Source organism: Myotis yumanensis, unplaced genomic scaffold (genome assembly GCF_028538775.1).
Source record: "Myotis yumanensis isolate MYYU_CA2020_CCGP unplaced genomic scaffold, mMyoYum1.0.hap1 SCAF_9, whole genome shotgun sequence".
Taxonomy (NCBI): Eukaryota; Metazoa; Chordata; class Mammalia; order Chiroptera; family Vespertilionidae; genus Myotis; species Myotis yumanensis.
The window spans coordinates 47,412,611-47,438,539 of record NW_027223760.1 but is presented as its reverse complement, the minus strand read 5'-3'; the positions used below and the strand labels follow the sequence as shown (position 1 = coordinate 47,438,539).

The following is a 25,929-nucleotide window of genomic DNA, read 5'->3' as shown; positions in this document are numbered from 1 at the left end:
TGTCCATTTGGCCTAAAGTATAGTTCAAGACCAATATTTCCTTACCAAGTATATATGATATAAAATATATTGTTATGTATATTATACATATAATATGATCTATTTAGCAATATTCTATAGAGTTGAAGATGTACATTTTCTAACCCAGCAAGTCCACTTTTGATTATATTCCTTTAAATTGTAGATCTAAAACCAGAATATTTGTTTTTTTGAGGGTATATGAAAGCATTGCAATGAATACCAGGGTATAGAAAATAAAATCAGTTTTAGACTTTTAATTTTCATATCTATTCTTTCCTAAAAGGGATATACCTAAGAACAAACAAAACAAAAAACACTGCTCCATGCACTCTTAAGGTTCATATACTTTGTGCTTTTCCTCACCCCATTTACAAATACCCTGCCGACTTTACAATCCTCAGATCATTGAATTACCAAATAAATTATCAAAACTCTCTTACTTTTGCTACAATAACTGACAACACCTCAGGTGGAGGCAGCTATATCAGTCTGGGTCCTACAGTGGGACAAGGTATAGTAGAGGCCAGCTAATCCAAGAGGGAATGTAGAATAAAATAATTAAACCCAGTTTTTTAAAGCCACTGAAATGTGATTGTTTGTTACTATCACATAAATTACCTAACCTGACTAATATAAAGACAAGCCCCTGGCCACTTTAATCTATATTATGGTGACTTGCCCCAGTGTAAAAACTTATTTTTAAATGAAGAGGGCATTTTTGTTTCTCATTGGTTTTTAGAATATACCTTAAAATTTGTATCAACACATATCTGAATTTTTAAAAAATGAAGTCACCCTTTCTCTAAGAGTTTAATTCGGCTAATAGTTTTGCAAAATAAATTTCAGGTTGCCATTTTCAGTTAATGAATTAAGATAAATCTTAGTCCTACGATATTGATGAAAATATCTTTAAAACATGAGAGTACTGCATTTTATAAAAATTATTATATTAGTAAAGCTATATTGAAATTAACACCGTATTCATTTCCCCCAAAACTTTCTGGTTATATTTGGTTAAACAAGATGCCTGTAAGTAAAAGAGCAACAAATATAACTAATCGTTTTTCCATTAAAGCCTTGTTGGTATATTTCCCAGAAAGTGAGAAAGTAATTACTATAATATCTGTAAAACAAAATATTTTCCAAGTCAGGTTGTTTCCAAATCTTCATTTTCAATAAAATTGAAGGCAGACCTAACTGAGTTGTCAGATGACAGATCAATGGTTATGATGGATAATTGCCTTATTTTCTCAGTATGACATAAGTTCAAACAATTGATATAGTTTTAGCAAAATATTCCATCCCATCCACTTTTTTTTTTTTTAATATCCTCCAGTAGGAGTGCCAGTACTGCATCACCAGCTACACAGTTCAGGGTGAGAATTTTCCAATAAACCTTTCTGATACTAAAATGCTTCCTTTCATATCACCCCAAGATCTACCCTGCACAGAGGGAAGAGAAGCCTGGATGGGCCCTGAGTTTCTTGGGGGAAATCCAAGTCCATGTGTTGCCTCTTTGCAAGAAGAAAGGGCTGAGAGTGTGACTTCTAGCCCACAAAGGAAGGACTAACAAGCAAAAAACATGTTGCTTCATCCTTCCTGTGAGGCCTTCCCCCGGCCCTTATAAAGGAACTATGTCCTGAACCGCAGGTATTTTTCAATTTAATAGTGGCTCACATTGTTTCTTGCAGCAGAGAGCCCTGGGCTCCTCCTGGAGCCTCTGCCCTCCTCTACCACCAGCAGTAGTGGGCCAGGGCATGGTTGGCCTCAGCCTCCTGATGCCTGTCGTGCTTCCTCTTGACCTCAGGGCCCTGGTTGTGGAATGCCTCCAGCAACTAAGGACAGCTTCTCTGGCACCAGCATCTACCGAGCTTCTCCCTGCACTCAGTAATCATTCAATTCATGGCCAGGAAGCGATGCCTCTGGTTGGCTAGCGGCACAGGGACCTGGTAGAAATGGCCACCCTTGCCTGGCCACAGTTGCTCAGTGGTTAACCATCAACCTATGAATCAGGAGCACACGGTTCAATTCCGCTCAGGACACAGACACAGGTTTCGGGCTTGATCCCCAATCAATGATTCTCTCTCATTGATGTTTCTATCTCTCTCTCCCTCTTCCTTCCTCTCTGAAATCAACAAAAATACATTTTTTTTAAAAAAGAAAAAAATGGCCACCTTTGAGGATAGCTACCAGCCCCACCCCAGGCTCACAGATCTTCAGTGCTTGGAGGAAGTTGGAGTAGGTGTTGCATTCAGTGTTTGCCTGTTCCTCTGCAGAGGCAGCATGGTACTTCTCAAACTGCTTCCTTTTCACAGTTTTCAGAGCCTGCGTCATGAGGGATCTAGCCCAGGGGTGGGCAAACGTTTTGACTCGAGGGCCACAATGGGTTCTTAAACTGGACCGGAGGGCCGGAACAAAAGCATGGATGGAGTGTTTGTGTGAACTAATATAAATTCAAAGTAAACATCATTACATAAAAGGGTACGGTCTTTTTTTTTTTTTTTTTTTTTTTTTTTTTTTTTAGTTTTATTCATTTCAAACGGGCCGGATCCGGCCTGCAGGCCGTAGTTTGCCCACGGCTGATAGCCAGTAATTTGCTTCCTCCTTTCATCATCACATTGGTGAAGTTATTGATCAAAGGGTCTTCAAATACAGAGCTTGTTTTCATCGCTCCTGCTCAGACTTCTCCTCCTTAGTCAGCTCTCTCTGCCCTTGCGATAATATTCCTTGTCAATCTGAGGGTCCCAGCATTCAGGGCGATAAGGTTCCACCTCACCTGGATTAGTCCTGGAAGCCATAGGCTGCACTGCTTAGACCAGCGATAGGTCCGACCACCCTTCATGCTGCCGTCACCCCCCCTCCCCCCCGCCACTTTTTTATGTGAATAAGATTCTCAGCAGCTTCAACTATAATAATAGAAAGCAGAAATAGAGTTGATGCTTAACTCATATCTTTCTATTAATAACTATCATTTTCCCATGTATATATAAACTATAAAAAACACTCAAATATATTTTATCAAATGTTGCTAATAAAACTTTTATGTTTATGTTACATAACTATTCACCAAAGTAATTATATTGCCTTGGCTAATTGTGTACTACTACTAACAGTGCTAATAACTCAGTTCAGAATAAAATATTTTAAAATTCAGAGTCTTTGGTCATGGAAAAAATTTTTTTTAATTTTGATTTAGTCCAGCTGGCATGGCTCAGTGGTTGAGTGTCCATCTATGAACCAGGAGGCCATGGTTCGATTCCCAGTCAGGGCACGTGCTCGGGTTGTGGGCTCAATCCCTAGTGTGAGGCGTGCAGGAGGCAGCCGATCAATGATTCTCTCTCATCATTGATGTTTCTACCTCTCTCTCCCTCACCCTATTCTCTGAAATCAATAAAAATGTATTTAAAAATAAATTAATTAATAAATTTAAAATTTATATTTAGTTGTAGGAAAATATGATAGGGCGATTGAGAAAATATTTGCCACTATTCAATTTGAAATGAAAAAATTTAAGTATTATCTTGAAACTGTGCAATAAATCACTTAGTTTAAGATTACTTTAAGGGGTACATAAAAGAGTTTGCTTTAATTTTCATACATGTACACTTGTAGTAATGTAAAAGAACATCATTCTAATTTTGCTTGAATAAGAAAAACTTACAGAAAAAAACCAAAATATTCATCAACAGAAGAATGTAGGAAAAATGTATATATAATATGTTATACTACTATATGGGAACTAAAATGATGAACCAGATGTATATAAACAAACATGAATAAATGTCAAAAATATGTTGATAAGATATTTATGTTTTAACCAGCAAAACATTTAAAACTATTGAAACATATTGTTTAACTAGAAAATATAGGAACAAAAATTTAAAACATTCATAGAATTAATAAACATCAAAATTCATTACAGAGGTTAATTCTCAAGAGGAAGAAAAGGAAAAATGAGATTAATGAGGTTGTACACAGGGGCTTCAACTAAACCTGTACATTTTTTTCTTAATTTCTAAATCTAAGGCAGTTTTAGCCAAATGTTAGAGTTATCAAAACTTTGTAAAGCTGAGAGGTGGGCACATTGGTTGTTATATACCTATATGTACAGTTAAATAATTTCTTAATAAAAATAGCTAAATGTAAAAGACAATATATAAATTAAAAACAGTAATACAATGTATCCTAAAATGGCACAGGGAAGAATGTTTTTAATTACCAATCCAACAGATCATAGGAAAAAAGAAAAATAAAATACAAAGAAAAAATGGTTTAAAAACATGGTGGAAGTTTAAATAAATCAATAAGTACAATATATGTAAGAAGAATAAAGCCACTATTAAAAAAACAGAGACCCTGTGATTTTTAAAAGCCAGCCATGTAATGCTTACAAGAGACACAACTTAAATAAAATGGCACACAACAAAGATAAGAGATTTAAGAAATAACAGGCAAATTCTTTCCTAAGAAAAGCTATCTATAATAATAAAAGGGTAATATGCTAATTAGACCAGATGTCTTCCGGACATCATTCCTTCCTGACCTAGCCGGGGCCGGAGGGAAGCCTGGAGGGAAGCCCAGGTCCCGGGTGCCAGAGGGAAGCTGGTGCCGGCAGCCAGGAAAGGAAGGCCTATTCTTGCATAAATTTTCATGCACTGGGCTTCTAGTTGTAGATATATTAATGTTAGATAAAATGGAATTTAAGGCAAAAGATAATAATGGGGTTAAAGAGATAATCTACGCAATTAAAAATGAGATAAGAAGTCTTAAATCAATATGCATTTAACAAATATGTATATATAAAGCAAAAAACTGACAAAAGTATAAGCTATTGACAAACCATAGTCATGAAGAAAGATTTTTATCCCATTTGTATCACAATATGATAAATTGAGTAACTTCCCCACCTCCCAAATCTATAGGATATAGAAAACTTGGACAACCATATTAGTATTTAGACTTCGTAGGTATAGTATCTAGATGGAACCCTGCAAAAAAAAAAAAAAAAAAAAAAAAAGAAAGGAAAGAAAACAAACAAAACGAAAGTACTGTAGTCCCTCCCTTACTCAAAAGGGATACATTCCAAGATCCCCTACCCCTAGTGGACACCTGAAATTGTAGATAGTATCAAACCCTATGTATACTATGTTTTTTCTTATACATGCATACCTATAATAAACTTTAATTTAAAAATTGGGCACAGTAAGATGCTAACAAAGACTGCTAATAACAAAATAGAACAATTATAACAATATATGTAATATAAGTTGTGTAAATATGGTCTTCCCTCTCTTTCCCCCCAAATACAGTACTGAACTCTACTAGCCTTCTCACTTAAAGAGGCACTTTCCAACTTCTCTTTGGCATAACTCTTGTGCTTTGGGGCCGTTATTAAGTAAAATGTGGTTATTTGAACACAAGCACTGTGATGCTACAACAGTCAATTTGATAACCCAGGTGGTAGTAAGTGACTGATGGGCAGAGCGTGTATACAGCATGGAGTCGCTGGATAAATGGATAATTCACCTCCAAGGCTGCATAGAGCAGATAGGCACAAGATTATACTATGCTCCTCAGAACAATGTACAATTTAAAATTTAAGAACTGTTTATTTTTGAAATTTTCCATTTAATATTTTTGGACCACAGTTGGCCACAGGTAACTGAAATGGTAGAATGTGAAACCCCAAATAAGACGGACTATTGTATATTGTCCTTTCAAGTGTCCATAGAAAATGATGAAAATGACACAAGTTAGCTTTTAAAAGAAGTCTCAACAAATTCCAAGTCATCATCACACAGTTCACACTCCGTTACCACAAAAAAAATGTTAGAAAACAATAAAATGATCATTTTAAGTACTGACATATGTTTGAAAACTTTTGCTTTAATAGATTCTTAAACTAAGAAGGGACTCTCAGATCCTGTCCAGTCCAATTTATAAAATATGTACCAGAACGAGATCAAGAGTTTAAGTGCCACTCAGACAGTGGCAGTAACGTATGGAATCCACTAGATGTCAGTGTGACTTTATATTTATTCTCATTTGCCCAAATGGTGCAGTTCACAGATCATCCAGTTCAACTAATTAGATTCCAGACCCAATCCTAAACCCTTTTAGGGTTGACTCAAATATCTAATAATGAGAAAATATTAATATTTATAGTGAATAATTTTAATGTGCTATACAAATGTAAATTTTTGTTACACAATAGTTCCTGAAATGCATTTCTGTATATTTTTGGGGAATTATTTATTACCTTGCTAAAGTAGTTTTGTAGGATTTTAAAGGCCTTTTAAGAGGTAAAGGCAACACAAATGCCTGTCTTGGCTCATGCTTCAGGCTTCCCTAAAATCTCAAACAAGCAGCATCTGGATTCAGTGTTCCCTGTACCTCACACTAAGGTGGCCCTAGACATGGCACTAGTAGTAGCCAGCTTTAGTTCACAATTTGGCCTCTCCTGGGCACCTCCAAGCCAAGCACAAGTAGCAGCCATTTGCAGATCACTTTGTAGCTCATGTTATGTGGCCCTAGACAGAACATAGGTGGCAGCTGACCTTGGCCTGCATCTCTCAAGAGGTCCTAGAACCAGCACACCTGGTAGACCACTTCAGCCCATGTCAAAGTACCGCACAACCACATCCACAAGCAACATACTCAAGAGGGGATCTCAGCAGACACCAGAGCCCTGCTGAAGCAAGTCCTGCTCCAAGGGGTCAGCCTCTGCACAGCAGCTTCTCTGCTCTAGTCACAGTCAGTCATTGCAGCCTATTGACCTAGGGGTAATCCTTCCCACTCAACTACAACAGGAGGACGTACACATCCCGCATGGGGGTGCACCTGGAGTACCCAGTTCAGGTAAACAGGGAGACTGTGCCACTGGACCCTACAGGATACCTACTTACATAAGGCCACTCTATCAAGCCTGGAAGATATAGCAGTCCTACCTAATACATAGAAACAAACACAGGGAGGCTGCCAAAATGAGAAGACAAAGAAACATGTCACGAATGTAAGAACAGAACAAAACTCGAGAAAAAGAACTAAACAAAATGGAGACAAGCAATCTACCAATGTAGAGTTCAAAACATTGGTTATAAGGATCCTCAATGGAATTAGGGGAGGAATAAAGGAACGTAGTGAGAACGTCAATAAAGAGATAGGAAACATAAAAACAAAGAGAGAAAACAAAAAGAATACAATAACTAAAATGAAGAATACATTACAGAAAATCAACCGTAAAATAGATGAAGCAGATGATCAAGTCAGATTTGGAAGATAAGGAGGCAGAAAACACCAAGCAGAAAAGAAAAAAATTTCCAAAAAAAATGAAGATAGCATAAGGAGACTCTGGGACAACTTTAAGCATGCCAACATTTGCATCATGGGGATGCCAGAAGAAGAAAGAGAGCAAGGAATTGAAAACCTATGTGAAAAAATAATGACAGAAAACTTCCCTAACCTGGTGAGAGAGATAGACATACAAGTTCAGGAAGCACAGAGAGTCCTCAACAAGATGAATCCAAAGAGGCCCACACCAAGACACATCATAGTTAAAATGCCAAAGGTTAAAGAAAAAGGGAAAATCTTAAAAGCAGCAAGACAAATGCAGTTAGTTACCTTTAAGGGAACTCCCATAAGACTCACCTTATTTCTCAACAGAAATTTAGCAGGCTGGAAGGGACTAGCAATAAATATTCAAAGTGGTGAAAAGCAAGGACCTACAACCAAGATTACTCTACCCAACAAAGCAATCATTTAGAATTGACACATAAAGAGCTTCCCATACAAGAAAAAGCTGAAAGAGGTCATCTTTAAGAAGACAAATTAGAAAAAAGATTAAAAATATGAATAATAAAACAATAAATATATATATATCAAGAATTGAATTTAAAAAACAAAATAAACAAACAAGAAGAACAGAAACAAATTCATAGATACAGAGAACATTTCGACAGTTGCCTGATGATAGGGAGGTTGGGGGATGGATAAAAAAGGTGAAGGGATTAAGAAGTACAAATTGGCAATTATAGAATAGTCATGGGGAAGTAAAGTACAGCATAGGGAATACAGTCAACAATCTATGTAATATGCTAATTAGATCGGACGTCCTTCCCAACAAAGCTGCCACATCCACAGCCACTGCAGCTGCAAAGGGCCGGAGAGAGGAGACAGGGCCTCCGCAGCCTCCGAGCACCCCACTTCTGCACATGAGCTGCACAGGAAACACCTTTTCTGACCGCTCATTGGCTAAGCTTGCAGTACGCCACTCGCTTGGGTAATAAGAATCCAAGAAGGTGATCTAGGGTTTTTCCACTTCAATCCTGGAGGAAAAAATGGAGGTCCGCTGCTGGAGGGGCTAAGAAATGTCATACCCTGCCCTTGCCGGTTTGGCTCAGTGGGTAGAGCATCCGCCTGTGAACCGCAGGGTCCAGGTTCGATTCTGATCAAGGGCACATACCTAGGTTGCAGGCTCCTCCCTGGCCGGGGCCTAGGTCAGGGCTCATGCAGGAGGCAACCAATCAATGTGTCCCTCTCACATTGATGTTTCTGTCTTTCCCTCTCTCTTCCACGCTCTCTAAAAATCAATGGAAAAATATCCTCAGGTGAGGATTAAAAAAAAGAGAGAGAAAGAAAGGTCATATTCTATGAAAGAGACATCTTGAACATGCTTAAAGAAAGTTGTCATTTTTTTGTGGTGAAGGGACTGGAGTCTGTGTTGATGAAAACACCTTGGCAGTTGCCATCAGTAGGACATCCCCTGAGGGGCTCCCGGACTGTGAGAGAGGGCAGGCCGGGCTGAGGAACCCCCCTCCCCATGCACGAATTTTCGCGCACCAAGCCTCTAGTATTGTAACAACTGCCCTGGCTGGGTGGCTCAGTTGGTTGGGGCACCATCCCATATACTAAAAGATTGAGGGTTCATTGCACAGTCAGGAAACATACCTCGATTGTGGTTTGATTCCCAGTCAGGATATGTTTGGGAGGCAACCAATCGATGTTTCTCTCTTTATCCCCCCTTCTTCAATCTCTAAAAATCAATAAACATATCCTCAGGTGAGAATTTAAAAATTTATATTTTAATAACTATGTGCGGTGTCAGATGGCTATAAGATTTATCAGATGATCATGTAGTAAGTTATACAATGTCTAATCTCTGGGTTGTATACCTGAAACTAATATAATATTATATGTCAACTATAATTGAAAAATTTAAAAAATTATTTAAAGTAAAAAAGGAAAATTTACATAAAATTTTTAAAAATTTATTTTATTGATTTTTTACAGAGAGGAAGGGAGAGTGATAGAGAGTTAGAAACATCAATGAAAGAGAAACATCGATCAGCTGCTTCCTGCACACTCCCTACTGGGGATGTGCCCGCAACCAAGGTACATGCCCTTGACTGGAATTGAACCTGGGACCCTTCAGTCCCCAGGCTGACGCTCTATCCACTGAGCCAAACCAGTTAGGGCTACATAAAATTTTTTAAAGAGACAAAGGCAAAACTAATTTATTTCTCTATTGTTTTGGAGGGACAAATTTCTCTAAGTTGTCTTCAAGTCATATATGTACATAAATTGAGTTCCTCTTAGAAATTCAGCCCTGTGACAAAGTAATACCAATATTGAAAGAGATCTTGAGAAACCATTACATATTTTAACTGCCTGCACCTTAAAAACTGACACATTGAAAACTCTTCTATTTTTAAGGACTGCAGGGAAGGAAATCATCAGTCAGGAAGTTCTTCCTGTCTAATCTAAATCCCTCCTGGTGAAGTTTAATGCCATTTCCTCTAGCATGAACCTTTTCAGTGAGGATGAAAGAATAAACTGCCTACCATCTCAAGTAGAGACTAACCCAGTGTTCTCAACCTTCCTAATGCCTCGACCCTTTAATACAGTTCCTCATGTGGTGGTGACCCCCAACCATAAAATTATTTTTGTTGCTACTTCATAACTGTAATTTTGCTACTGTTATGAATCGGAATGTAAATATCTGATATGCAGGATGTATTTTCATTGTTACAAATTGAACATAATTAAAGCATAGTGATTAATTACAAAAACAATATGTAATTATGTATGTGTTTTCCGATGGTCTTAGATGACCCCTGTGAAAGGGTCGTTCGACCTCCAAAGGGGTCTCGATCCACAGGTTGGCGACCCACAGGTTGAGAACCGCTGGACTAACCCTTTACATCCTGGAATATGTGTATACAATAAGGCTCTCATGAGCTACAAAGTGAGTCTCAACAAGGGAGGCAGCATGAGGAACTGTCTGGTAAAGTAATAATAGTCCAAAAGTTAATGATCTCAAAGGTTCAAAGAGAATCTCTAACAAAAGAGATTAAAGTAAAGAGATATGGGTCCTTATCTCTACTTCACTCTACCAGCAATCTGGATTACTTCAGGGGGTTGGATTAAATATAATCATGGTGAAACACCTACTATGAGCAAGGTGCTTTAACTAATTCTTATAATCCTTACAACTGGCCTGCAAAGTGGAAGGGGCTATCATCATCACTGTTGCCATTATGATTTTAACCACTTTCAAATAAGAAAACTGAAGCTCGGGAAGGTGAATTATTTTGACCAAGGGCACACATCTGGTAGGAGGCAGAGCTGGGCTCCCAGTTCCGTCAGGACTCCAAGGCAGACTCCAAGCTGGGCCAGTACAGTACACCTCTGCCACCTCTGCAAGTTCTCCCAGCTGTACAGAGATGGCCTCTTAAAAAGAAAACATGAAAATAGGAGGCAGGGTGGGTTTCCTCATCCAGGTCACTGCTCCTCCTTTAACCTTAACATAGGTCACTGAAAGTTAACACTGTGTGAGTTAATACAGGATGCTCACGAGGGACAGAGGTACTCAAGTGTAAGTAGTACTTCACAGTAAATGAAAATGGTTACCACGGGAAGCTGTGTGATCTAAAGCTCTGTCTTTAAATATATATATAATTCACAATCATATGAGGTGGTTAAATTTAGCCCTACCTAAAGTCAGGGTATGGACTAGAAAGAATCATTCATCTAAGCCTGACCGATTTTTAACACTGAGGATTAGGTTGTCCTGTGCCTCTGCAGTAAAATACCTGTTGTGTCCTTTCCTATTCCTTTTCCTTTCTTCTTGTCTTTCTATTTTTCCTCTTCCTTTCTTTCTGAAACCACTAGAGGGGGGTGGTGATGGGGAAATGGGAGAAAGTTACAGACTTCCAGTTAAAGTTAAGTTCTAGGAATGTAATGTACAGCATGGTGACTCTAGTTAGTAATACTATATTGCCTATCTGAAAGTTGCTAAGAGAGATCTTCAAAGTTATCATCACAAGGAAAAAAAAAGTGTAACTATGCGAGCTGATGGATGTTAACTAGACTTACTGTGATAATCATTTTGCTATATAAACACATATCAAAGCATTATACTGTACACCTTAAACTAATACAATGTTATATGTCAATTACATCTCAATAAAACTGAAAAAAATAATTACAAAAATAATTACAAATACATTCATTGAGGATAAAAATTAAACAATATAGCCCAGCCTCCGTGGCTCAGTGGTTGAGTGTTCACCTATGAACCAGAAGGTCACGGTTGAGGGCTCAATCCCCAGTGTGAGGCACACAGGAGGCAGCCAATCAATGATTCTCTCTCATTACTGATGTTTCTATCTCTCCCTTTCTCTCTGAAATCAATAAAAATATATTTTAAATAAAATTAAACAGTATAAGGCAGGCATATAGAAAGTTAAAAGAGATTAAATTCCTCACTTGGCCTGTCTCCACCCCTTTTCTCCAGGTGGTAACCACTGATAACAGTTTGATGCATATCCTTCAGGGCAAAGTCTATTCATTTACAAAGAAAAAGAAAGGTGAGGAGCAGAGACAGAAGTAAGAGAGAATTGGGGGGGGGGGGGGGGGGCGGTGTTTTTACAGAACTGGGATAATATTGTTCATATTGTTCTATAGCCTGTTTCTATTACCCAAAACTATCTTATAAACTTCTAATGTTTATTCTTTCTTTTAACAGCTACACAGTATTTGTTAACATAGATGTGCCACAATTTGTTAACCACTGCAAACACTCTCCAATTGGTTCCTATACCAAGCATGACTGTAATGACGTCCTTGCCCATACATCTCTTTGCACTTAATGTGAATATTTCCAGGGACAGGTTTCTACAAGGGAGATTGTTGGGTCAAAGGTACAGCAATTAGAGTTTTTGATAGGCCCTGTGAAATTGTTCTTCAAAAGTTTCTAGGAAGTTACCGTTTAGTTTGGCTTTTTTTTTTTTTAACTCTGTACATGAGTTAGAAAACATACTTCTACAAAACAGAAAAATAGGAATGATGAATAGAGAATATACAAAGGTTTAAGGATCATAATTTAAGGATACTTTCTACATCCTTCTGTTAATATTTTGTGAAATTGTTGCTTTATCTCATGGCAGAAAAGTGACAAGCATGAGGTTGGTTGGTTGGTTGGTTTCTTGGCTTTTTATTTTTAAGACTTTCTTTAGAGCAGTTTTAGGTTCACAGCAAAATTAAGAGGAAGGTTCAGAAATTTCCTATATACTCTCTGTGCCCACATATGCATAGCCTCCCCAATTAGCATCACCCCCCATCAGAGTAGTACATTTGTTATAACTGATGAACTTTCATTGACATATCATAACCATACAAAGTCCATAGTTTACATTCGGGTTTTCTCTTGATGCTATACATTCTATGGGTTTGGACAAATGTATAATGACATGTATCCATCATTATAGTGTCATGCAGAGTATTTCACTGGCCTAAAACTCCCCTGTTCTCCACCAATTCGTCCCCCACCCCACAAGTCCTGGCAACCACTGATTTTTTTACTATCTCACAGTTTTGTTTTATTTTATGTTTTTTAAATGCCTTTTCAGATTGGTTTCTTTCACTTAGTAATATGCATTTATGCTTTAGTCATGCATTTTCATAGCTTGACAATCCATTTCTTCTTAGCATTGAATAATATTCCATTGTCTGGGTGTACCACAGTTTATTTATCTGTTCACCTACCAAAAGACATCATGGTTTCTTCCAAGTGTTGGTACTTGTGAATAAGGCTGCTAGAAATATCTGTATGTGGGCTTTTGTGTGGGCATAAGTTTTTAACTCCTTGGAGTAAACACCAATGAGTGTGATTGCTGGATTAATATGGTAAGAGTATGTTGTTTTCTAAGTCACTGCCAGACTGTCTTCCAAAGTGGCTGTACCATTTTGCATGCCCACCTGCAATAAATGAAAGTTCCTGTTGCTCCACAATCCTCGCCAACATTTTGTGCTGTCAGTGCTCTGGATTTTGGTCATTCTATTAGGTGTTATCTCATTGTTGTTTTAATTTGCATTCCCCTGATGACATTTGTTGTGGAGCATCTTTTCATATGCTTTTTTGCCATCTGTGTATCTTCATTGGTGAGGTGTTTGTTACAGTCTTTGGCCCACTTTGTAATCAATAAGGTTGGCTGTTTTCTTATTGTTGAGTTTTAAGAGTACAGTTCTTTATATATTTTGGAAAACAGTCTTTTATCATGTGTGTCTTTTGCAAATATTGTCTCCCAGCCTGTGCCTTATTCTCTTGACACTGTCTTTCCCAGAGTAAAAGTTTTTAAAATGTATTGGAGTCCACCTTATCCATTATTTTTTCATGGATTGTTTTTGGTGTTGTATCTAAAAAGTCATTATGATGGAGGTCTTGTGACTCTGTTACAACAGGGAGTTTCCTCGTTCACTCTTAATTTGCCGCTGTTTCAGTTGACAACTTCCCTTCCCAATAAAAATTTACTTACACCTCCTACCTTTGTAGTTCTGGTATCCACTTTACTACATAATAGAAGTACATGTTGCTGCAAGAAAACAAGCATGGCTTTTGGCAAATTAAAGTGCATGTCATTTCTTAATACACTATAAAGGGAAATAAATTCAAGTATACAAGCGCAAGTCTAAAATTTTAGTATTTTTCCATGCAGATCTGTGTACCTGTGAAAGGTTGTCCAGTTTGTCTAGAGCTTGTTATTTAGAGAGTTGGAGTACTATTATATGTTGCTAATCACTGACTGTAGTCCCACAAAAAGCCTTATGAAAATGTTATGCCCTGTGTCACAGCAGAGTAATAGAAAACAAAATTTTTTAAAAAAATAAATGCTACACTCAAGTTTATCTAGGTTTTGTCCTGTATCATCTTCTAGGAATTTTATAGTTTTGCATTTTTTTACATCTAGATCTATGATCCATTTTGAGTAAATTTTTGTGAAGGGTATAAGGTCTGTGTCGAGATGCATTTGCATGGGGATGTCAAATTGTCCCAGCACAATTTGTCTTTTCTCCATTATGTATTACCCTCTGCTTCTTTATCAAAGATCAGTTCACTCTACCTACGTAGGTCTACTTCTGGCCTCACTATTCTGTTCCATTGATCTCTATGTCTATTCTTTTGCCAGTTCCACACTGTTTTGATTATCGTAGCTGTAGAGTAAGTATTGAAGTTAGGTAATGTCCATTCTCCAATTCTGTTATTTTTTTAATACTGTGTTTGCTATTCTTGGTCTTTTGCCTCTTCATATAAACGTAAGAATCAGTTTGTCAATATCCACAGAATAACTTGCAGGAAATTTGACTGGTGTTGTACCGAATCTATAGATCAAGTTAGGAAGAACTGACACCTTAACAATATTGTCAGTTTTTAATTTAATTAAAAATCATATATACAGTGATGCTCACATATCTAAAGTATACAATTCAATGAGTTTAGATAAATGTAACAGGGAATATTTATGTACATCACCTCAGAAAGTTCCCTTATACCCACATCCAGTAAATCCCAAATTCTGTAAATATTCCCATACACATCTTTTTATTAACATTTTCAGTTTCTTTGAGTAAGTACCTAGGAGTAGAATTACTGAGTAATAAGGGAGTTTTATATTTAACTTCATAAAAATTACCATATAGGTGGCTCCATTTTATACCCACTAACATTGTATGAAAGTTTTGGTTATTCCACAGTCTTGCCAAGATTTGGTATGAAATGGCATATTACTAAGGTTTTAATTTGCAATTTTCTGACAATTAATGGTGTTTGGGCATTTATTCTTATACATGTTTTCTTTTGTGAAATATCTGTTCAAGTGTTTTTTCCATTTTTAAATTCTTGTTTGGTTTTTAATTGTTGGAGTTCTTGGTATATTCTCTACATAAGCCCTTTCCCAGACATGTGTATTATATTTTCTCACAGTCTATTGCTTATTATTTCATTTTATTAATGGGTCCTTTAGATAAGCAGAAGTTTTTAAATTTTTATAAAGTCCAAATTAAAAATTTTCCTTTCATATTTAGTGTTTTTCTCTCCTAAAAAATCTTTGACAACCCATGATCTCAAAAAAATTCTATGCTTTCTTCTAGAAACTTTTTAGATTTAGCGTTTAGGTTCAGATATAAAATTTATCTCAATTCCTGTATATGGTATGAGGTAGGAACTAAGGCTCATATTTTTCTGCATGTTTCATTGTATAAAAGTATAATGCATCCTTACTTTCTTTCATCTATAGTATTATTCTCTATTTTATCAGGAGATATAAGTCACCTGTGCTTTTCTTTTTCCTTAATTAAGCTTACCAGTAGTATGTCAAGTTTATTAATCTTTTCAAAGAAAGAACTTTTGGCTTTTGTTAATTTTCTCTATTGGTTTCTATTTTAGTTATATTTACTCTTTTTTTCTATTTCTTTCCATATATTTAATTAATTTAATAAAATTACATATGTGTTATTGTTTAACTTCTTCTTTTGATGGCAATTTATTTTTTTTTTATATATTTTATTGATTTTTTTACAGAAAGGAAGGGAGAGAGATAGAGAGTTAGAAACATCAATGAGAGAGAAACATAGACCAGCTGCCTCCTGCACATCTCCCACTGGGGATGTGCCCGCAACCCAGTTACATGCCCTTGACCAGAATCGAACCTGGGACCTTTCAGTGCGCAGGCCGACGCTCTATCCACTGAGCCAAACCGGTTTCGGCATTTTTGATGGCAATTTAAAGTGAAAACTTACATAATTGATTTTATGTCTTTCTTTTATTAAAATACAAGCTTTTAAAGTTTATTCTCTCTATGCACTGATTTATCTATATTCCACAAATTTTTATGTTATATGTACATTATCATTGATTTTGAAGTAGTTTCTAATTTCCCTTGTTTATTTCCTCTTTGACACACAGTTCAGTTAGCAGATATTTTATTGTTGTTAAGTTCTAATTTTACTTACTGTGTAAAAAAATGACTTTGTAAAATTTCAACCCTTTGAAATTCAAGATTATTTTATGTTCTAGCGTATGGTCTATCTTGATGTATACTCTTGAAAAAAATATGTATTCTGAAGTTGTTTGGTATACCATCTACACTATAAAAGAGAAACATGGTAATTAGCATACGACTGCTACCCTTCCCATTGGCTAATCAGCATATCCTTATGCAAATTAACTGTCAGCCAAGATGGCGGCCGGCAGCCATGCACTGAAGCAAGAAGGGAGGCTTGCTTGCTCCAATGACTGCAGACTCCAATGTTACCCACCTAACTTGCCGGCCTCTCAGCTGCAACTCTAAGCAACTATGTACTATGTTGCAAATAAGAAGCTAAACAAAACCCCAGAAACCAGCCGGACTGAAAGCCAGCAAGACCGCAACATTGTATCGATGTTTTCAGCAGCGAGGCCTCAGAGCTAAAGCTGGCCCGGAATAAAAAAAAAAAAGAAAACAAGGAGCAGTTGGAAGCTTCAGTGCACTGGGGGGGAGGGGGGGGTCCCTCAGCCCCGGCCTTTGCCCTCTCGCAGTCTGGGACCCCTTGGGAGATAACGACCTGCTGGCTTAGGCCTGCTCCTGGGTGGCAGAGGGCAGGCCCAATCCCTAGGTTCAGCCCCTGGTCAGGCTCAGAGCAGGGCCGATTGGGGAGTTGGGGCGCTGCCCCCTGTCATGCACAGAGCAGGGCGGATTGGGAGGTTGCGATGCCACCCTCAGTCACGCTCAGGGTAGAGCCGATTGGGGGGTTGGGGCACCGCCCCCTGTCACACTCAAGGCAGGGTCGATGGGGAGGTTGCGGTGCCACCCCCTGTCATGCACAGAGCAGGGCCAATCAGGGGGTTGGGGTACTGCCCTTGTCACTCACAGAGCAGGGCCGATCAGGGGGGTTGGGGCGCTGTCCCCCTGTCACTCACAGAGCAGGGCCCATCAGGGGGGTTGGGGCTCCGTACCCTGTCACACACAGAGCAGGGTCATTCAGGGGTTTGGGAAGCTCTCCCCTGTCACGCACAGAGCAGGGCCCATCAGGGGGTTGAGGAGCTCCCCCCTGTCACTCACAGAGCAGGACCGATAGGGAAGTTGGGGCACCGCCCCCTGTCACACACAGACCAGGGAGGATCAGTGGGTTGGGGCGCTGCCTCTGTCACACTCAGGGCAGGCCAATGGGAGGTAATGGCTCACCCCCGTCACACACAGAGCAAGGCCTGTGGAGGGGGGTTGGGGCGCCATCCTCTATCACCCACAGAGCAGGGCCGATCAGGGGGTTGGGGTGCCGCCACTGTCACACTCGGGGCAGGGCCGATGGAGAGGTTATGGCTCTACCCTGTCACACACACAGCAGGGCCCGTGGGGGGGGGGGGGGGGTGGCACCGCACCCTGTCACACACAGAGCAGGGCCGATCAGGGGGTTGGGGAGCTCCCCCCTATCAGGCACAGAGCAGGGCTGATCAGGGGGTTGGGGCGCCTTCCCCTGTCACGAACAGAGCAGGGCAGATAGGGAGGTTGTGGCCCCGCCCCCTGTCACTCAGAGAGCCTCAGGGCGATCAGGGGGTTTGGGCACTGCCCCCTGTCACACTGATCTGATGCCAGGAGGCCTCGCGGCTCCGCTGATCCCAGTGCTGGGAGGCATATTACCCTTTTACTATATAGGATAGAGGCCTGGGGGCCGGCTGGTTTGCCCTGAAGGGTGTCCTGGATCAGGGTGGGGGTCCCCACTGGGGTGCCTGGCCAGTCTGGGTGAGGGGCTGAGGGCTGTTTTCAGGCTGGTGGGTGACTAAAGCTCCCAACCGCTCCTTTTTTTCTTTCTTTTTTTTTCTATTCTGGGCCAGCTTTAGCTCTGAGGCCTCGCTGCTGAAAGCAGGTTTCTGGCCTTTACCTTCTGTATTTGATACAATGTTGCGGTCCGGCTGGCTGAAGCCTGGCTGACTAATGCAGGTTTCTGGGGTTTTGTTTAGCTTCTATATTTGCAACATAGTTGCTTAGAGTTGCAGCTGAGAGGCCAGCAAGTTAGGCAGGGAACGTTGAAGTTCATCAGTCACTGGAGCAAGCAAGCCTGCCTCCCTGTTCGCTTCAGTACATGGCTGCCGGCCGCCATCTTGGCTGACAGTTAATTTGCATAAGGATATGCTGATTAGCCAATGGGAAGGGTAGTGGTTGTATGCTAATTACCATGTTTCTCTTTTATTAGTGTAGACGCCAATTAGGTTGAGGTGGTAGAATATTAAAATATTTCTATATCCTTAATTTTTCACCTAGACTTTCTATCAATTACTGAGAGAGTGGTTAAAATCTCTAAGTGTGATTTTGGATTTATTTCTCTCCTTAGTTCTGTCAGTTTTTATTTCATGTATTTGAAGCACTGTTATTAACTGCATACACATTTATTATTATGTCTTCCTATTGAATTCATTTTTTTATCATTATGAAATGCTTTTAAATTCTAGTAATATTCTTTTGCTCAACAAGTCCACATTTGTCTTGTGTTAATAAAGCAACATCATATTTCTTTGATTTACAGTTTGCATGATAATCTTTTCATTTTTTTATTTTCAATCTGTCTCTTTATATTTAAAGTGCATCTCTTATAGACTGCATATGTTGAATCTTGCTTTTTTTTCTTTATTGATTAAGGTATTACAAATGTGTCCTTATCCCCCCCAATCTTGCTTTTTAATGTGATCTGGCAACATCTGTCTTTTAGTGTTGAGTTTATTTACATTTAATATTGATATAACGAATTTAGGTTTACCATTTTGCTATTTGTTTTCTATGTGTCCCATCTTTTCCCTCTTATTTCTCCTTTCCTGGTTATTTTGGTCTAATGACATTTTTAAAAATATTAATTTTAATTTCCCTGTGGATTTAACTCTATTGTTTTTTGTATTTTAAGTGATTGCTCTAGGTATTGTAATATCCATTTTTAACTTACCACAGCCTACTTTGAGTGAATATATTACCTCTTCATGTAAAATGTAAAAATGCAACAACTGTAAAATTTAATTAATATTATATATCCACTATAAGTACCAAAATACAATGTTATAAATTTTGCTTTCAACAGTTGTTTTAATTGGAGGAAAAATATTTTCTGTTTACCCACTTTAAAAAAAATATTCCTAGTGTTCTTTATTCCTTCTGTTGATTTGAGTTTGCACCTGCTATCATTTTCTTTCAGCCTGAAATGCTTCTTTTAAGACATTTTTAACAAGTCAGCCTTTACTGTCAGGTTTGAAGGATATTTTTGCTGGATGTAGAATTTTGGATTGACAATTTATTATTCAGCACTTTAAAGATGTTTTTACATTGTCTCTGTCCCCACTGTCTGTTGAAAAGTCAGTAATTAACTGTACCATTATCCCCTTATGTGATATCTTCTTCCTTTGACAACTTTTCAGGACTTTCTCTTTATCCTTGGTTTTCAGAAATTTGGCTAAACTGTGCCTAGTCGTAGTTTCCTTTGTATTCATCTTGCAAGGTGTTTGCTAAGTTTCTTGAGTCTATAACTTGATATTTTCCATCAAATTTGGAAAATTTTCTTCCATTTTTTTCAATTGATGTTTTTCTCTTTTTATTTTCTCTCTTTCTTCTAGGAACCTAATTACATGTATGTTAGAATCTATATTTTCCCAGAGGACACTAAAATTATTTTCACATACTTGTAAAATATTTTCTCTCTATTCTTCAGATTGAATTTTTCGAGTAATGTCTTCAAATTCACTGTTCTTAAGGCCTATCTGGTGAATTTTATTTGAAGCATTATACTTTCAGTTCTATAATTTTCATTTGCTTCATTTTTATTCTACTTCTCTGCTGTAATTTCCCATCTGTCTGCTCATTATGATTATCTTATCTTTAGACAAATACACTGAGTGGCCAGATTATTATGACCACCTGACGTTTGTAGGCAAATTAGCCATACACTGCATCGTATGGGATATGGAAGCCGAGGGCCTGTTTGAAAACCTTTGCTGTCTGCAGTTACCAAGATAAAACGTCTCCAATTCGCACAGGAACACAAGGATTGGACAGTCGAGCATTGGAAAAAAGTCATGTGGTCCGATGAATCACGTTTCCAGTTGCATCATGCAGATGGCAGAGTGAGAATTTGGTGGAAACTGCATGAAAGCATGCACCTCACATGCATGAGTACAAACCTTCAAGCTGGTGGGGCAGTGTTATGGTTTGGGGCATGTTTTCCTGGCATGAATTGGGCCCTTTAATTCATGTGGAACCACGGCTGAATAGCACAACATACCAAAGTATTGTTGCTGATCAAGTTCATCCTATTATGTTGATGGCATATCCCAATGGAGATGGCTTCTTCCAACAAGACAATGCGCCATGCCCCAGTGCTCGTATTGTGCAGGAGTGGTTTCAAGAACATGAGGGAGACTTCACCTTGCTTAGGTGGCCCCCACAATCACCAGATCTCAATCCAGTTGAGCATTTGTGGGACGAAGTTAAAAGAGCCATCAGGCAGCTGGTTCCACAACCATCAAATCTCACAGAACTGGACAGTGCTATTCATCAGGCATGGTGTCAGATTCCTCGCATCACCTTTCAACATCTCGTGGAGTCAATGCCAAGAAGAATCGCCACAGTATTGAAGGCAAAAGGTGGCCCAAAGAAGTACTGATGAGGTGGTCATAATAATCTGGCCACTCACGTTCAAATATATCCCACATTCAAAGGCTGTTAAATTGCATTGTTTACCCATATCTTCAGAAAAAAATCACTTCTACTGTCGTGGTAAACAACCTGCTTCCCTATTTATAATGGTCTGGCCCTCTAGGAACTTCAGTGTGAAATTATAGCTAATTTGCCTACAAACGTCAGGTGGTCATAATAATGTGGCCACTCAGTGTATATTATAAGTATATTAAATAATATATGTAAACAAATATATTATATCTGCATTAAAGTCTTTGTAACATCAGTGTCATCTTGAGTCATTTACAATTTGGTCACATTTTTCTTTTTCTTCATTATGTCTAGTAACTTTTATTGTATACTAGACATTACAGAGGACATATTATAGACTCTGGTTTCTTATTTTTCTCTGTACTACATTTTTTTCTAGCTGGCAGATAAATTAATGACAGATCACTTTGGAGTTATTGAGCTTTGGTTTGATGCTTTCATGGGTTCTGTTTCAATTTTGTCAGTAGTCCTATGACAAATCCTTTAATTAGAGTATCTGGTCTTTATTCCTCAGGCATGACTTTTCTAAAGTTTAAGTGGAAGCCTCTCAAACTTGGCAGGACTCAAGCTCTAAATTCTGTCTCCATTCAGTGACCAGAAGCTAAAATCTCTATTCTGCTCTTTCAGTCTCCCAGCTGTAGTTTTCCACTGAGCTCTTCGGAGTCTCTCCTGCACATGTGCTGTTCAGAGGTCAGCCAAGGATTTGAGAGGATGATATAAGCAGATTTGGGGCCTACTTCCTCTATGATCCTTCTTTCTGGGATTTTTACCCCTCAATTTCCAGTTACTGTATTAGCCCCCAAATGCCATTCTCTGAATTCTCAGGCCAAAAAGACTATGGCTTTCTGTTTGAGTTCTAGTTGTCCTGAACCAAGTGGACCATAGAGTACCCCCGGGAAAATCCATAAACATGTCGATCTTATTCAGCGTGGTTCCTTGTTTTGAGGACCAAATTCCTTCCAGTTTCTGCCTGCTTTGGTCTCTCTCCAATACATTTAAATAGTTATCTTTTAATATTTTGTAGTTTATAATTGCTATCTGTAGGAAGGATAGTACAGGCTACACCACCATGACCAGAACCAGAACATATACAGGTAACTTTTCCAGTTCGTTTCATCTATGTGAGAGCTGCCTTCTTCACTTGCAGCAAATACAGCAACAGTTTGAAATTTGGAGACCAGACTTTCATTTTTGAATTGTTGGTTTCTACTTCTAGATTACCGTTACTTTATGGAGGGGTAGAGGCTCCCAAGAGAGAAACAAATGTTGCCTTCCCTGAGACAATCTCAAATACCATGTCTGCTTTTGTTTAAATTTGCATTTGTCATAGAGAGAGACTTAAAACCTGAGCCTTTTAAAATTCTTCAACCTGAAAGATGTGAATTTACTGTCTATGTGGCCTTACAGTTTCACAAATAATCCCTTGAAAACATCCCATGACTGGCCATATATGTAAATAAAGGGAACCTTTGTTTTCATTAGTTTTACTGGGTATACTAGACAAACTAAGGGAAGGAAATTCAGGTAAAATAATTTAGTGAGTTGGGAAATGTGGGCTGTTTTGCTAGGATGTGGTTTAGAGATTCCTGGTTGGAATGGCCCATACCCTAGGAGTTCCGGGTGGGTGCCATGCCACACAGGAAACAATTGTAGCCCACCCCTAGGAGTAAGCCAGAGAGCTAACAAATTCAGTGTGCATTGAAATGCTTCATCAACACGCCGTCTGCAGGGCCTGCCCTCTCTGCTGGGTCACTGACCTTTATAAGTGCACAGTCATGGCCACCGCCTGACAGGCATGAAAAGCAGACAGACAATGGATGAGAAGGAGACATGCACAGAGGGGGAAAATGCACTCATTCAGGGGATTTACTGGTCAGGGATGTCATGTCCGATGTCCAACTCCAGAATGTAAGCGACGGTGTTTAAACCATGTATGTCAGGCTGAATAAATAGAAGGAATAATTGTTATCAACATAAAACATCCCTGAAAATAATGATCAGTTTTGTGGCAGCACAAAACAGTATCGAAAGTTGCTCTTTGCTGTAAAATTTTTCACTGAATTCTAAAAGCTTTAGATCATTAAAATTGATTAGAGTGTCATTCAGCCTGATTTCAAAGGCATTCCAGACTCCCGGGACAGCATCATTTGGTAACTTACAAGAGGGAAAAAGAAAATTTGAATTTGGGTCCTGAGTTTGTCACAAAGTAGCTGTGCAACCTTTGATTACTTGCTGCATACCAAATAGGTAATCTCAAAGTACAATGATCCCATTTACCTGATATTTTAGTATATCTGTGTTACTGTCTATTTGCATTCTGAGATCATCTGTACGGCTTCGTGTTCAGCAAGTGCAAAAAACATATTAACACAGTCACATCAATAAGATGCCCTAGTGTGTTTTTTTCCATGTTGACTTTTATTAAGTTTTATTTTCTTTTTAAGAGGAGTCCATTACTACAGGGGAAAAGCATTTGAAAACCCATTCTCAAGGATGATTTTCTACCTCCAAAGGTCTATAATTCTTTTTAAAAATATTTTTATTGATTGATTTTAGAGTGAGAGGAAGGGAGAGAGAGAGAGAGAGAGAGAGGGAGAGAGAGAGAGAGACATCAATTTGTTTTCTGCATATTTATGCATTCATTGTTTCTTGTATGTGCCCTAACCAGGGATCGAACCTGCAATCTTGTTATATTGGGCTAACACTCCCAACCAAATAAGCTACCAGGCCAGGGCCAGGTCTATAATTCTTGTAATGAAAAAGGAATGCATACATGATACCTTTTATTGATAAACATTTTCAGAGACTTCTATTAGTGATATTAAATTACATACCTCCCCTATTGATTCTTGACCAAAATACTATTCTGATAGAAAAATAATGTACTACGGATGTGATGCATGTGAAAAGAAACAAATGTTTTGCAAAGCCTCGCCTGGAAGGGAGCACCATCCTAGACTGCATATACACCATTCCTCATGAAGGTGAAAGTCTGCAGAGGGTGTTGTCAGCTCGTTCTGTTCACAGTTTGTGGTCTCTAAGTCTTACCACCCTCATCTGGTTACATCACCCTAAGGGCATACCCCAAATGGCATCTTGCCTGGCATTCTATCCCTAAGTGCCTAACTATCCATCTTGCTTCTTGGGGAACCTCTCCTGATTATGAGTTGTTCAGGGAAAGTAATTAGTTTTTTTTTTAATCCTCACCCAGGAATATTTTTCCCATTGATTTTTAGAGAGAGTGGAATGGAAGGAGGGGTGGAGGGAGAGAGAGAGAGAGATAGGGAAACATTGATGTGAGAGAGACACATTAATTGGTTGCCTCCTGCACATGCCCTGACCGGGGTCAGGGTTCGAACCTGCAACCCAAGTACATGCCCTTGACTGGGACTCCAACCCTCTACCCTTCAGTGCAGTAGCTGACACTCTAACCACTTAGCACCCTGGCCAGGGCAAAAGTAACAATTTTAACAAGAATTGAACCCAGACATAATTACCTGCATTGATCTGCAGAAATAATCATAGGATGCATTTCAAAGTCAAATACAAGTAATTTCTATTATTGATCACTGAGAAGTAATCTTTGTCACTACCCCCTTCTATAAATACAAGATAACTAAAGAAGTAAAATGTGTGAACAATCTGCAAATGGGTTCCTAAATTCACAGCACATATCTGATAGTTACAGTAGCTTTCACTCAAGAACCTATTTCCATGTGTGTTAATAATTATTGTTATCCACACTTTGCAAAAGTATAGTAATTTAATCCTGGAGAGGATGACATCACAATCCATTTTATGATGTAGGCAATTGCCCTTCACTGCTAAAGAGACTGAGCTCTCTATGAGAAAATAGAAGTGTCTGAGCCTTGTCCATCTTCTTCAAGAGAATACTTCCTTGTTAGTCCCTAAGCCTATGTGATTGGAATAACTGTTCCAGGGGCTTCAAGAAAAACACTGGAAGAGCATTGTGTTTAATATACTTACTCCCCAAATACAAAGGTGCTGGACTACCTTCTAGGAGCTTTTATTCAAGTATCATTCATATAGCCTAAAATATCACATAATCATCTGCTGAACACTTTGCACAGGGTTTTTTTTAGATTTATTTATTTTTATTTTATTTTTTTAGGTTTTCTTGATTTCTCTGTTTCTTTTTAAAGTTTTTTTCTTGCCATGGAGGTGGGGGAGTCACATCTAAATGTAATAGAGACGACTGTTAGAAGTCTAAGGGACGTGAGTGTACTCACCCCACCCACTTCATCAGGAGCTTCCTGCATGAGGTGGCATTTGAGTCCTATTAATTTATCCCAGACCACACCAAAATTAAGCTGTTCAAGTCTGAAACATTCCATGAATTCAGTTGCGAGGAGGAATTTGTTCAGCCATGTTAGGGATTCATATTTCTTTCCTCCCCCAAGAAGGTCCGAGTGTCCTTATAAGGGAGAACGCCTCTGTTTCCCACAGTGTAGAGAGCTAAATAAATATTCTCTCACAGTCAATGCAGAGGTAACTTTTTTTTAATGGATTAAAAAAAAAAGCAGTTCTAAGAGTCCATCACTGTTTCAGCATGCCCATTCAGAGAGGGGGGCTTTTGTCTCTCTCTCAGTGGGAGCTGCCATTTTAATGGGGCCTCCAGCGGGGCCTAGTTTGATGATGTGAAGAAGGCCTGGAAGAATTGAGGAATTTTTTTTTTTTTAATTTAGGTTTTGGTTAATTTAACCATACTGGCTTTCAAGTGAATGAAGTTTTTAAAAAAGGAAATCCAAGGTAAATGTCCCTCAGAAACTGCTACCAGATCATTTTAGCAATTTCTCATTTCTGAAGCTCTTTTATATGAAAACCATCCCTTGATGTTCTAATAGGCATTACCAACACTACCCCTCCATCT

General features: G+C 38.7%; 1 pseudogene; it reads right to left on the bottom strand.

Moving 5' to 3' along the window:
- Positions 1 to 1,751: 1,751 nt before the first annotated feature.
- Positions 1,752 to 2,863, bottom strand: LOC139016001 (small ribosomal subunit protein uS7m pseudogene; annotated as a pseudogene).
- Between the last annotated feature and the right edge of the window lie 23,066 nt (positions 2,864 to 25,929).